Source organism: Myripristis murdjan, chromosome 18, assembly GCF_902150065.1.
Source record: "Myripristis murdjan chromosome 18, fMyrMur1.1, whole genome shotgun sequence".
NCBI classification, from domain to species: Eukaryota; Metazoa; Chordata; class Actinopteri; order Holocentriformes; family Holocentridae; genus Myripristis; species Myripristis murdjan.
In genome coordinates this window covers 4,441,867-4,455,983 of record NC_043997.1, presented here as the reverse complement: position 1 = coordinate 4,455,983, position 14,117 = coordinate 4,441,867, and the positions used below count along the sequence as shown (strand labels likewise).

The 14,117-nt window shown below is 40.4% G+C and overlaps 1 long non-coding RNA gene and 3 other non-coding genes across 4 annotated transcripts; 2 read left to right on the top strand and 2 right to left on the bottom strand.

The window, feature by feature from the left end:
• Positions 1-213: 213 nt before the first annotated feature.
• On the top strand, positions 214-319 carry LOC115377208 (U6 spliceosomal RNA). Its single transcript, XR_003929957.1, has one exon. It is a non-coding gene; the product is annotated as a U6 spliceosomal RNA (small nuclear RNA).
• Positions 320-1,297: 978 nt separating this feature from the next.
• Positions 1,298-1,403, bottom strand: LOC115377207 (U6 spliceosomal RNA). The gene has a single exon (XR_003929956.1). It is a non-coding gene; the product is annotated as a U6 spliceosomal RNA (small nuclear RNA).
• A 379-nt stretch (positions 1,404-1,782) lies between these two features.
• LOC115377220 (U6 spliceosomal RNA) lies at positions 1,783-1,888 on the top strand. Its single transcript, XR_003929968.1, has one exon. It is a non-coding gene; the product is annotated as a U6 spliceosomal RNA (small nuclear RNA).
• Positions 1,889-8,277: 6,389 nt separating this feature from the next.
• LOC115376432 (uncharacterized) lies at positions 8,278-9,864 on the bottom strand. Its single transcript, XR_003929802.1, has 3 exons — positions 9,755-9,864; positions 8,661-8,702; positions 8,278-8,464 (listed from the first exon to the last, which is right to left on the bottom strand). It is a non-coding gene; the product is annotated as an uncharacterized LOC115376432 (long non-coding RNA).
• Between the last annotated feature and the right edge of the window lie 4,253 nt (positions 9,865-14,117).

The window sequence follows — 14,117 nt, the reverse complement described above, 5'->3', positions numbered from 1 at the left end:
TGTGGGAGGAGGGGCAGCAGGAATTTGATCTGTTGGTTTGTGTCCTGCAGCCGACCAATCCTCAGGGGCCGACGTCACAGCTGCTTTGCATTAAAGTCCCAGCATGCTTTGCAGCCTCCAGCAGAGCAGACTGGACTCAGCTGAGAGCAAACCATGAATGAGAAGTCAAAGGCGTGGCAGCCTACATATAGGGCACGGCTCCCCCTGGAGGTTGTGTTACTCCGGTAGCACATATACTAAAATTGGAACGATACAGAGAAGATTAGCATGGCCCCTGCGCAAGGATGACACGCAAATTCGTGAAGCGTTCCTCATTTTCCTTTGGACTTTTTCAAGGTTTTCCAGATGTTTTTGGCTCTTTTGTCTGATAGCGGCCCTAGTGGCAGCAGTGACAGTTTCGTGCCAAAAGGCTTCGCCGAGGTGCGCTCAAAGCTCACCATATGAATCCAGGTCTACTTTCAGCGCAAGGCGGAGCGGAGCCGGTGCAGTGGAAGTTTGGCTGACCAGTGCACGTCCCTAAAACCTCACAATCAGCACAAACGGTGCCAATCTCCTTTGATCTGACATCAGCTGTGACGGGACAGTTGATATGGAGATATATGTATGTGCTGATTGTGATCGTAGCATTGAATAGTGTTTTTTGTGGGTATTTATTGCATTGTTAATGTGCCTGACATTACGGAAGCCTGCCTGTGAGGTTTTGGTGACGTGTCCGCACTGATCGCCGGTCTCCGCTCCGCGCCGGTCTCCTGGACTCCGCTCCGCCTGCGGCAGTAGACCTCCATGTCAATTCTGTAAACGTTCATTACACCTTCGCGCAGCGCATTTTAAAGGCAAGGACAGGGGCTCATTTGATTGGTTTAAGGTGAATCGGCTGTGTCAAACCCACTCCACGCCTTCTCTCCTCCCTTCTGCTGGTAGGAGGGTTGGGGCAGTCCTTGCGCAGATTCTCTGAATCTGTCAACACCTCCCCCAGCTGCAACGCCATTCCCATCTCGGCTCAACACGTTCTGCCAAAATACCAAACTGTGTGCCCCTCGGGTTGCACTGGTCCAAACTAGCTCTGCGGGGGGTTCGCCTCACTGCGCCTCACTGTGCTGCACCAGGAAGCTAGAGCCCACAGAGTTTTGTTTGAAAAAATCAAATCTCAGTAATTTTTTCAAATAGCAACACCGTTCTTTGTCCTTTGTGAGGCCAGGAGGCTGCCACTAGGGGCGCTGTCACAGGATTGAGCCAAAAACACCTGGAAAACCCACTTCTCTGCCGTTTTTTAACAGCAAAAACTCCATTTGAAGAGGAAAATGAGGAACGCTTCACGAATTTGCGTGTCATCCTTGCGCAGGGGCCATGCTAATCTTCTCTGTATCGTTCCAATTTTAGTATATGTGCTACCGGAGTAACACAACCACCAGAGGGAGCTGTGTGCTTTATATAGGCTGCCATACATTCTGCTTTCTCAGTCATGGTTTCGCTTAGTTGAGTCCCAAGGCATGCTGGGACTTTGATGCAAAGCAGCTGTAACGTCTTCTTTCTGAAATGTGGTGCCATTTTGCTTCCCTCTGGAGGAAACGTGGGAGGAGGGGCGACAGGAGTTTGATCCTTTGGTTTGTCTCCTGCAGCCGACCAATCCTCAGGGGCTGATGTCACATCTGCTTTGCATAAAAGTCCCAGCATGCTTTGCTTCCTCCAGCAGAGCAGACTGGACTCAACTGAGAGCAAACCATGAATGAGAAGTCAAAGGTGTGGCAGCCTACATATAGGGCACGGCTCCCCCTGGTGGTTGTGTTACTCTGGTAGCACATATACTAAAATTGGAACGATACAGAGAAGATTAGCATGGCCCCTGCGCAAGGATGACACGCAAATTCGTGAAGCGTTCCTCATTTTCCTCTTCAAATGGAGTTTTTTCTGTTAGCAAATTAAACCATAAATATTCAGAGTTATTTCCCTATGTACAAACTAAACAAAGAGGAGTAACAATAATGCTGATGATGTGTAAACAAAAAATAAGTGCAGGACTTTTGCTTTTTAATGGAGCATGTTTCATGATAATACTGCACTATACACAGCTCCCAGAGGGGAAAGAGGATGGTAACGTTAGTGCTTCTCCAGCAGGGGGCGGCAGTTTACTTCACTATAGTTTCCAAATGAGGCCTGAGACATTCAGTAGTATAATATTATGAGTAACTTCACTGAAACAACGCTGTGGGCTTAAAATTATCCCAAAACCCAGAATGTGACTCTGCAGCTCTAATGACAAATGTTCTCCAAATATAAATTCTTTTGTAAAATGTTAACCATTGAAATGCCAGTTTTGTATATTGAAAAACATGATTTTGTTTTCCATATACAAAATTCTAAGTGATTTTTTATATATTATTCTGATGATTACAGTCTGTATGTCAGTGATTAGTAACAACATTGATTTTGATATATTATCATTTGTTGTGCAGTATGAGGTCAAAGTACAGCATTTTGCTCAGTTCATGTAAAACGTCTGTTATTGTGTTTTTATTCCTCCTGTCATCCTTCAAAGTTTTTACCTTCTGACCTTCTGACCGTCTTACCTTCTGCTGCTGACGATGAAAACAGCAGCAGCAAACATGAGAAATGGTGCAGTCAGCTGGAAAATAATAATAATAAAAAAAAACTTCACTTTGCAAGCCTTAAGGACTGTAATGCATGATGTCATGCTTTATGGTGCGATGACCACAAGATGAGAAACTGGGCCATTTCTTCTCATGTATTTTGGATACACACATGCACATTTCACAACACACACACACACACACACACACACACACACACACACACACACACACACAGTGCTTTAGGGGATCTTTCTCTCCTCTGCCAAGGGTGGGGGGCCACAAACAGTGCCACCTACTGGACTGTAAATATGCCATTCATTCCATTCATTTTCCTATTTATTATATTACATTAAACTTTATGTTTATACTTGTATATAGGAGTGTATATATACTTTCTATTTCTATTTTTATTTAGTCTATACAGTTAGCATGATGTTAGCTCAAAACAGCTGGGGGGTGCATTTTTTTCAAAATGGCGGGCTTGGGGTAATTTGTGCCAAAGGGCCTGGGGTAAATTGTGCCAGTGGCACAACTTGTGATTATATACTATATATTACTTAATTGTATTTTATTGTTATTGTACATTGTCTTCTTACCTTTGATCACTAAAACTATTCAGATTCAGATGAAGATGATTTGCAGGTGCTCATTTTGGAATTTTTATTTTGTTCTGGGTATGTGTTCATGTGGCGCTAGGCCTCGTTATAGAAAAGTGGCCTGTGAGCTTGTTAAAATAATAAATAAATGTTAAATAAATAATTTTGTATTGAATTTGTTTTGCTTTTATATAGCATTATCATTTGTGAGATTAAAATGATCTGTTTTACTTCAATTATCAATGGCACAATTTACCCCAGTGTATTCTCTCTAATGGCACAATTTACCCCGCATTGGGGGCAAGTTGTGCCACAAAACCACTTTTTTTTCGAAAGCTATATTTCTCAAACAGTTTATATAAGATCCAAAGTGATTGTTCCCAGGGATGCACAACATCCTAAACTATATGTGCATATTTTAGTTGGAGGCATTACTGTAATCCCCTCGCTTTAAAGGCACTTTAAGTAAATATTGGCACTATTTACCCCACTCTCCCGTATATATATATATATATATATATATATATATATAAGAATAAACACCACGGATCAAAATACACGGTTTTAAAGTGTTTCAGTTTCCCAGTTTGGGCAGTTAAGAAGCTCTCTGAGTTTAGTCATGGACTTACATTTTTAAAATTCATGAAGAAACACAGAAATGTCGTGCCCACAGGGTTTAGATCACCACACCACATGCATTTATGAAACTGTCTGAGGAAATTTTTAAGTTAAAGAGGATTCAACAGCATCGAGAGTCTTTGTTCTCGACTTTCTTGCAGCTAAAAAGCGAGAAAAGTCACATGACAATGGAAACCCCTCATCGCCATGACAACAAAAGCCTCATTGTTTGGCTTGAGGACATCCTGCTGCCAAACTGATGAGGATGAAACTGTCCTGATTGACAGACGGTGTAATTACAGAGAGCTCTCCTTTGTTGTGTAAATGCAGAGCGGCGGCGGTGGAGTTTTTGAGTGAAACGTTTGTTCTTGGTTTTCGGTTTTCCGACGATCACATGACGCCGAGTCGAGGAGAAGATCCGCGACAATGAGACCGAGGGAAGGTCAACACGCTTTGTGTCATGTGATGATGCTTTTTATTCAGAGGACTTCCCGGTGTCTCATGCAGCCTCCCAGCGACTGAACCCCCAACCTCAGCAGGGCTGGTGCCTTGCTCATGGAGCCACACGGCACAAACACAACAGGTTGGTGGGTTTTCACAGAACTGATTCGGTCTCTGTCGGTGTCAGGAGGCTCGCCTTCGACATGAAACGCGTCACAGATTACTAGGTTCCCTGATAAAAAATGTAATAAATAATGTAACTACTAATGTCAATATGCAATAAACACTTTAAGTATTCGTATTCAAGTCCAAGTGCAATAACACACTTAATATTTATTTAATGTAAATGCCAATGCTAGTATTTATGTAAACCTCCACACGTGGTACTTACATAGATATATTTATTCATATACCATGCCATTTTGCAGTTTGTATATTTATTGTTTCTTTTACTTCTTATTCTTATTTTCTTGTGTGCTGTCTTTCTATCTTTTAATTGTACTGTAATGCTGCTGGACCCACAATTTCCCTGAGAAACCTGCCCAAGGGGATCAATAAAGTTTTATCTAATCTAATCTAATCTAATCTAATCAATTCATCAAATGTATCTTATTACCTTTAGTTCATTTTCTAACAAAGCTTCAAACTGCACAACAACAGAGTCTGAAAGTCCTAAAAGCAGCACTGTCGAACCCGCCGCTCAGAGCCTCGCACTTCCATCTGATTGGTGGATGAGAGAGAGAGAGGGGCGGGGCAAATTCAAACTTTGTCATGCCGCCATGTGGACGGTGCCTGTCTGGACCAAGAGACGCTCCTCCAATTTGTCCCAGCGACTTTCAGGGAATCTGACCTGAGACGTTCCTGCTCGGAGAAAAGAGGCAAACTTAACTTAAATTCTACACATGAGCTTTTTTTTTTTTTTTTTTTTTTTTTTTTTTTTACAAAGAATATATTTTGGATTTGTTAACTGTAATTTAATTGTTACAGATTCAATAACATGTAGGGTTGCAAAGGGGCAAACAATTTCTGGTAAATTTCCAGAAAATTTCCGGAAAATTTCCATGGGAAGTTAAGCTTTAAGCTTTTGTTTTGTCATAAGCGGACGTGTGCAAACTAATACAAAGTTTAAATCTGGTTGTTTTAACCAGGATTATGCTGCAAGATGGTTTTTTCCCTCTTACAGGCTGTAGTTTTTTGCAAATTTCCAGTTTATTCCTGTAAATTCCTGTTCATCTGTGTTAGCTCGTCCCAGCTCTGTTTGTTTCTGGTGGTTTGGATTTTCCAAGAACTTAAGATCAGAAAATGGGTCGTGCAGCTCTGAGATTTTAGGAGGCAGGTGGGTTTGGTGGACATGTTTAAATCACATTAATGAAGTCACAAATTTTATACAAAATTGCAAAACATCTCCATCTGAACAAATCCTCAACCTGAGTCTTAAAATCACATTTCTCCTTTGTTGTAATAAAATTATAAGTTGTAATAAAATGTGTCATTGGGATGAGCTAATCCCACTTGTCTCCGATGCAGTTTCAGGAATTCTTCTGGGAACAAGTGTAAACATGTCGAGATAAGACACGTCGGCCCACCAGGATCAGGAAAATGACATTTAATCCCAAAAAATTATGGAAGCAAGACGACCAGCGTCGGAAAATGAGCTCAAAATCTGTGACGGAAATGAATGCAACTGGATTTTTTAAACTTTGAAAACATCAAAGTGGAATTTTCCAGACCGTCCCATGAAGCCGACGAGGATGTGAACGCATCATGTTTACATCCAGGAAATATGAAAATAACTAAACGTCCTTCATTTATGATTTTCCCCGAATCCTGCTGAGACTCAGACATATTTTTTGTTTCAGACCGAGCAGCAGACGCATCACAAATCCACAACACAACCCCATGTGTTGAGCCTGACTGCCTGTTTACTGTGTCTTGTATTTTTGAACAGTCAGCTGAGGTGAAGTCACTCAGTGTGTTTAGGAATCTGCAGCCAAACTGGCTCAGGACCTGCAGGAAAGACCTGGTAAAAACCAGCAGGCCCACGATGAGGAACAGGGACCAAACAGCAGCTGGCAAGGAACTCAAACAATGTTGAGCTAAAAATAGATTCATGGAAAGTGGATTTTCTTGTTACCTGCAGTTCCATCAGCTGCCATGGAGCTCGTGGCAGTGAAGGTAAACTCCAGGTTTAAAGACGCAGTACACAAAAGTTTTTTTTTTGTTTTTTTTTAACCACAGGATAATTCTTTAAATCAATTTTGCTACTGATTACTCCTCACACCCTTAACCCTCCTATTTTGTTTGGGGTCAATTTGATCCCAGTCAGTGTTTAACGTCTCTAAATAAATGATTAACATCATATTTTTTGCTTCATATTTAATGAGTTTTCCTAATGTAATGGGTACCACCGGGTAAACATGAAATTCACATGATGATATGTTTTCAATGTCCTGTACACACTTTGTAACACATCAATTATAAATAACAAAAATCTGTACTATACTATAATCTGTAATATAAAGCCATTAAAACACCAACAATTAATATTTCTTTCCAATTTTAGGTCAATCAGTGAGATTTTATGGTGATTTGCATATTTTTCCATTGCCGTATAATAGGAATACTGGATGTATAAGTGGGGGTGGGGGGGAGTTATGTTTTATTTAAAGGGCTATTTAGGTCGTAAACTTTGGTAACAATTTTAGTTATAATAATTTTGTGGAGGTTTAAACTGCTGGGGTCAAATTGAGCCCAAACATAAAAGATGTTGGTAAATCTGAGGGTTAAAACTCTTCCTTCATTAGCGAACATCATGCTTGGTGTCATGTTGTGGGTGAAACAAACATTTTGCACGGCTGCAGGTGATTTGTAATATAATATTTAAAATAGCTCTGCTGTTTAGTGCAGGGATCTGAGTCGTTTCCCATCAGGGCAGCGACTCAGCGCTTCTTGGCCAGGTGCTGATTTTGCAACACCTGAACTGTTGTTGTGTAGGAAACTGGGAAACGTGCTGGAATAAAGGGTGAGTTCACTGAATTAACGGCTCAAATGAAAGGACTCCTGTGGTTTCGGCTTCTGCTTTCGCTGCTCTGAGGAAAACACCTTCATTCACTGCAATCCTGTTACAGTTCTGTCCCTGTTCCTGTTCTCTAGTCTTACCATACTTGCATTACTGTGCTGAGGTCTGGGGTAATAACTATAAAACAGCATTACAGTCATTAATCATCTTGCAAAAAAGAGCCATAAGGATCATTCACAAAGTCGGCTATCTGGATCACACTAACTCACTTTTTTTTTTTTTTTTTAGAGTCAAGACTGCTCAAATTTACAGACATCGTTGAATTCCAAGCAGCACAGATAATGTTTCTATGTTAGAAATAAATTATTGCCAGGAAATATTCAAAAATTATTCAGTGATCATGACGGGGGGCTACAACTTAAGGGGCAAATTAAACCTCAAAATGTTTAGTATTCACACAACTAGGAAGGGTTTTTGTATATCAGTTTGTGGGGTGAAGCTGTGGAACAGTTTCAGTGTGGAGTTACAGCAACGTGAAAATATTAATCAATATAAAACAAGATATAAAGAAAGAAAGTATGAGGTTAATGAATAATGTTGTTTATGTTTTTGTATCTTTTATGGGTTTTGTTCATATTACTAAATGTTCGTGTATTTTTGCGCTATGTTTTCATTCATTTTCTTTGTTTTTGGTGCTTTTGCATGCATGCATGTATGTGTGGGTGGGTGGGTGGGTTCGAATATGCACTTTTTATGTTTAGCTTAAACTCTTTTGCTGTTCTGTTATTTCATATTCGAAACAAAATGCTCAATCAATCAGTCAAAAAGGTGGTTTTCAAAATGCCCTTTCACCTCGTCAAAAGGCAGAGATAAGAAAATAATCCCCCCCATAAATGACATGATAATCTGGTGTGAGAGCAGCAGACCTGCAGGGAGGTTTCGTCCCGACCTCGTCCTTTCACAATAAAAAACTCCCCGCCCACTCCTCACACCAAGAGACTAAACCCCTCAGTTCAGTGGCTCAGTTTCAGTTTTTATTTGTGCGGGTAATAAACAACTGTCACAGCAGAGGAGACATACAACAAGAAGAAAAAAAAAAAAGAGAAAGAGCAGGTCCAGGATATCTTCACAAAGAAAAGAAGAAATTCAGTATGAAAAGGAAGGATCCAGGTGAGTCAGAGTCTTCTGCTTTCTGCCACCTGTGGACAAAACGAAGAAAAAAATCATGCAACAATTTTAAAAATGAACTAAATTCAGCTTATAAATCAACACACAGATCACAATGTAATCTATGAGCATGCCAGCTGGAATCAGATTGCAGAATTATTATTATTTCTATTATTTCTATTATTTGTAATGTGTATGTTGCTGTTGCTTGGCAAAAGTTATATTTACCTGTTTTTATTGCAGAGTAGGGAGAAGGTGGAGCGGACACATCTGAAAACACACACACACACACACACACACACACACACACACACACACACACACACACATACCATTAATAGATAAGGTGCTATTCACAGCAGAAACCAGTCTGTCTAATAATAGACAGGTGAATCAGACTCTCTGGGGGCGGGGCTTAGCTGTCCGTCACTCATGTCAAAGCCAATGGTTGTTTTGTTTTATTGTAACCATGGTGATGGGTGTCATGTGACCAAGCGGGGACCAATAAGGGCAGTGGAGGAAGGTTCCTGCGAGAGGACTTTGCTCTAAACAAACTGACACACACACACACACACACACACACACACACACACACATCATGGAACACACTGATGACGTCAAACTGAGGCGTCACATAGTTTTACAGTCCAATATAGAAACTGCAGAGTTATAAAAGCAAACAAAAACATAAAACCACATGGTTACCCGTGTTTACATAGAAACCAGAGTCTGATATCGTCCTGTAGACTGCAGAATTAATATTTCAGACATTTTTCATGTAGATTCACTGATTCTACACACCACAATATTATGTATATGTAAGTATTTTCGAACCATGGTCTTAAATATTTGCCTTTATATATAGTTTTCCAGAGTGGTTGAACTTTATTTTAAATTCTGGAGGAGACCCTGAGGTTTCCAAAGCTCCCAAACATGAGCTGCTGAGTTCAGGAGCCTGTGCAGACCATGAAATGATGCTCGGGACATGCAGATCTTTTCTAGTTGATGTGATTCTGCAGCCACAGACACAACATGGAGGAGACTCTGTGCTGCTGCATGGAAAAAAATGTTTTGTTCTGACTTTGAAGCCACTTTGGGGGAAAATTTAGAGGAAGATTCAGAGTTCGAGAGGCTGGTCATGGTTTGGGTTTAGGGTTAGAGAGCCGATGACATGGACTGTCAATTTGGGAGAGAGACACGCTTTTATTTTGAAGGGGCAGGTGGATGAGAGAGGATGTTTAGAGGTTTGTGAAGCTTTTACTGGTTGAAATGTTCAGCAGAGCTTCACTCTTAGTTGTCAGGTGTGTGTTTGGTTCGTGTACCTGTCTCTCTCTTTGGCTGCACCTCCTCCGTGATGCTGATGTCGGCGTAGATCACGTCTGCAGGCTCGGCTCCGGCTGCAGCACAACACACCTGACAGTCACACAGCAGCTGGAGCCCACAGGGCCGCAGCTAAAATCACCAGGAATCAAACCAAACTGAGCAGAAACTGCAAACTTCAGCTCCACCACACAGGCTGAACATTTATTTGCCTTGAGGAAAAATGTTTTGGCTGATAAAGAAATGATGTGATTAAAAACAGAAGGAAGCCATTTGCCAGATAATAATTTGACCCCAGCCAATGTTTAACGTCTCTAAATAAACAATTAACATTATTTTTTTTGCTTCATATTTAATGAGTTTTCCTAATGTAATGAGTACTATCGGGTAAACATGAAATTCACATGATGATATGTTTTTAATGTCCTGTACACACTTTGTAATGCATCGGTTATAAATAACAAAAATCTGTACTTAGAAATAATATAAAGCCATTAAAACACCAACAATTAATATTTCTTTCCAATTTTAGGTCAATCAGTGAGATTTTATGGTGATTTGCATATTTTTCCATTGCCGCATAATAGGAATACTGGATGTATAAGTGGGGGTGGGGGTGGGGGTTATGTTTTATTTAAAGGGCTATTTAGGTCGTAAACTTTGGTAACAGTTTTAGTTATAACAATTTTGTGGATCTTTAAACTGCTGGGGTCAAATTGAACCCAAACATAAAAGATGTTGGTAAATTTGAGGGTTAAAACTCTTCCTTCATTAGCGAACATCATGCTTGGTGTCATGTTGTGGGTGAAACAAACATTTTGCACGACTGCAGGTGATTTGCAATATAATATTTAAAATAGCTCTGCTGTTTAGTGCAGGGATCTGAGTCGTTTCCCATCAGGGCAGCGACTCAGCGCTTCTTGGCCAGGTGCTGATTTTGCAACACCTGAACTGTTGTTGTGTGGGAAAACTGGGAAACGTGCTGGAATAAAGGGTGAGTTCACTGAATTAACGGCTCAAATGAAGGGACTCCTGTGGTTTCGGCTTCTGCTTTCGCTGCTCTGAGGAAAACCCCTTCATTCACTGCAATCCTGTTACAGTTCTGTCCCTGTTCCTGTTCTCTAGTCTTACCATACTTGCATTACTGTGCTGAGGTCTGGGGTTATAGCTATAAAACAGCATTACAGTCATTAATCATCTTGCAAAAAAGAGCCATAAGGATCATTCACAAAGTCGGCTATCTGGATCACACTAACTCACTTTTTTTTTTTTTTTTAGAGTCAAGACCGCTCAAATTTACAGACATCGTTGAATTCCAAGCAGCACAGATAATGTTTCTATGTTAGAAATAAATTATTGCCAGGAAATATTCAAAAATTATTCAGTGATCATGACGGGGGGCTACAACTTAAGGGGCAAATTAAACCTCAAAATGTTTAGTATTCACACAACTAGGAAGGGTTTTTGTATATCAGTTTGTGGGGTGAAGCTGTGGAACAGTATTAGTGTGAAGTTACAGCAACGTAAAAATATTAATCAATATAAAACAAGCTATAAAGAAAGAAAGTATGAGGTTAATGAATAATGTTGTTTATGTTTTTGTATCTTTTCTGGGTTTTGTTCATATTACTACATGTTCATGTATTATTGCGCTATGTTTTCATTCATTTTCTTTGTTTTTGGTGCTTTTGCATGCATGCATGTATGTGTGTGTGTGTGTGTGTGTGTGTGGGTGGGTGGGTGGGTGTTCGAATATGCACTTTTTTTGTTTAGCTTAAACTCTTTTGCTGTTCTGTTATTTCATATTCGAAACAAAATGCTCAATCAATCAATCAAAAAGGTGGTTTTCAAAATGCCCTTTCACCTCTTCAAAAGGCAGAGATAAGAAAATAATCCCCCCCATGAAAGACATGATAATCTGGTGTGAGAGCAGCAGACCTGCAGGGAGGTTTCGTCCCGACCTCGTCCTTTCACAATAAAAAACTCCCCACCCACGCCGCTCTCAGAAACCTCACACCAAGAGACTAAACCCCTCAGTTCAGTGGCTCAGTTTCAGTTTTTATTTGTGCGGGTAATAAACAACTGTCACAGCAGAGAAGACACACAACAAGAAGAAAAAAAAGAGAAAGAAATAGAGCAGGTCCAGGATATCTTCACAAAGAAAAGAAGAAAGTCAGTATGAAAAGGAAGGATCCAGGTGAGTCAGAGTCTTCTGCTTTCTGCCACCTGTGGAGAAAATGAAGAAAAAAAATCATGCAACAATTTTTAAAAATGAACTAAATTAAGCTTATACATCAACACACAGATCACAATGTAATCCATGCCAGCTGGAATCAGATTACAGAATTATTATTATTTGTATTATTTGTATTATTTGTAATGTGTATGTTGCTGTTGCTTGGCAAAAGTTATATTTACCTGTTCTTATTGCGGAGTAGGGAGAAGGTGGAGCGGACACATCTGAAAACACACACACACACACACACACACACACACACACACACACACATACACACACACACACACACACACACATACCATACCATACATACCATAGATAAGTGAGTCAGACTCTCTGGGGGCGGGGCTTAGCTGTCCGTCACTCATGGTTGTTTTGTTTTACTGTAACCATGGTGATGGCTGTCATGTGACCAAGCGGGGACCAATAAGAGCAGTGGAGGAAGGTTCCTACGAGAGGACTTTGCTCTAAACAAAGCGACACACACACACATCATGGAACACACTGATGACGTCAAACTGAGGCGTCACATAGTTTTACAGTCCAATATAGAAACTGCAGAGTTATAAAAGCAAACAAAAACATAAAACCGCATGGTTACCCGTGTTTACATAGAAACCAGAGTCTGATATCGTCCTGTAGGCTGCAGAATTAATATTTCAGACATTTTTCATGTAGATTCACTGATTCTACACACCACAGTATTATGTATATGCAAGTATTTTCAAACCATGGTCTTAAATATTTGCCTTTATATATATAATTTTCCAAAGCGGTTGAGCTTTATTTTAAATTCTGGAGGAGACCCTGAGGTTTCCAAAGCTCCCAAACATGAGCTGCTGAGTTCAGGAGCCTGTGCAGACCATGAAATGATGCTCGGGACATGCAGATCTTCTCTAGTTGATGTGATTCTGCAGCCACAGACACAACATGGAGGAGACTCTGTGCTGCTGCATGGAAAAAAATGTTTTGTTCTGACTTTGAAGCCACTTTGGGGGAAAATTAAGAGGAAGATTCAGAGTTCAAGAGGCTGGTCAGGGTTTGGGTTTAGGGTTAAAGAGCCGATGACATGGACTGTCAATTTGGGAGAGAGACACGCTTTTATTTTGAAGGGACAGGTGGATGAGAGAGGATGTTTAGAGGTTTGTGGAGGTTTTACTGGTTGAAATGTTCAGCAGAGCTTCACTGTTAGTTGTCAGGTGTGTGTTTGGTTCGTGTACCTGTCTCTCTCTTGGGCTGCACCTCCTCCGTGATGCTGATGTCGGCGTAGATCACGTCTGCAGGCTCGGCTCCGGCTGCAGCACAACACACCTGACAGTCAGACAGCAGCTGGAGCCCACAGGGCCGCAGCTAAAATCACCAGGAATCAAACCAAACTGAGCGGAAACTGCAAACTTCAGCTCCACCACACAGGCTGAACATTTATTTGCCTTGAGGAAAAATGTTTTGGCTGATAAAGAAATTATGTGATTAAAAACAGAAGGAAGCCATTTGTCAGATAATAATTTGACCCCACTCAGTGTTTAATGTCTCTAAATAAACAATTAACATCATTTTTTTGCTTCATATTTAATGAGTTTTCCTAATGTAATGGGTTCTACCGGGTAAACATGAAATTCACATGATGATATGTTTCCAATGTCCTGTACACACTTTGTAACGTATTGGTTATAAATAACACAAATCTGTACTTAGAAATAATATAAAGCCATTAAAACACCAACAATTAATATTTCTTTCCAATTTTAGGTCAGTCAGTGAGATTTTATGGTGACTTGAATATTTTTCCATTGTCGAGTAATACGAATACTGGATGTATAAGTGGGGGTGGGGGGGATTATGTTTTATTTAAAGGACTATTTAGGTCGTCAGCAAAGAAACATAAAGTACCTGACACATAAACTTTGGTAACAATTTTAGTTATAATAATTTTGTGAAAGTTTAAACTGCAGGGGTCAAATTGACTCCAAACATAAAGGATGTTCAAAAATGTGAACATAACAGGAGGGTTAAGACTCTAGCCTCGGTGGGAAGACAGAAATCACATCGTCTGGCATCTCCAAAACCTGAGACACGACAACACATCCTGAGGTTTGGTGAGCGAGCAAAATGTGCAGCACAATGTG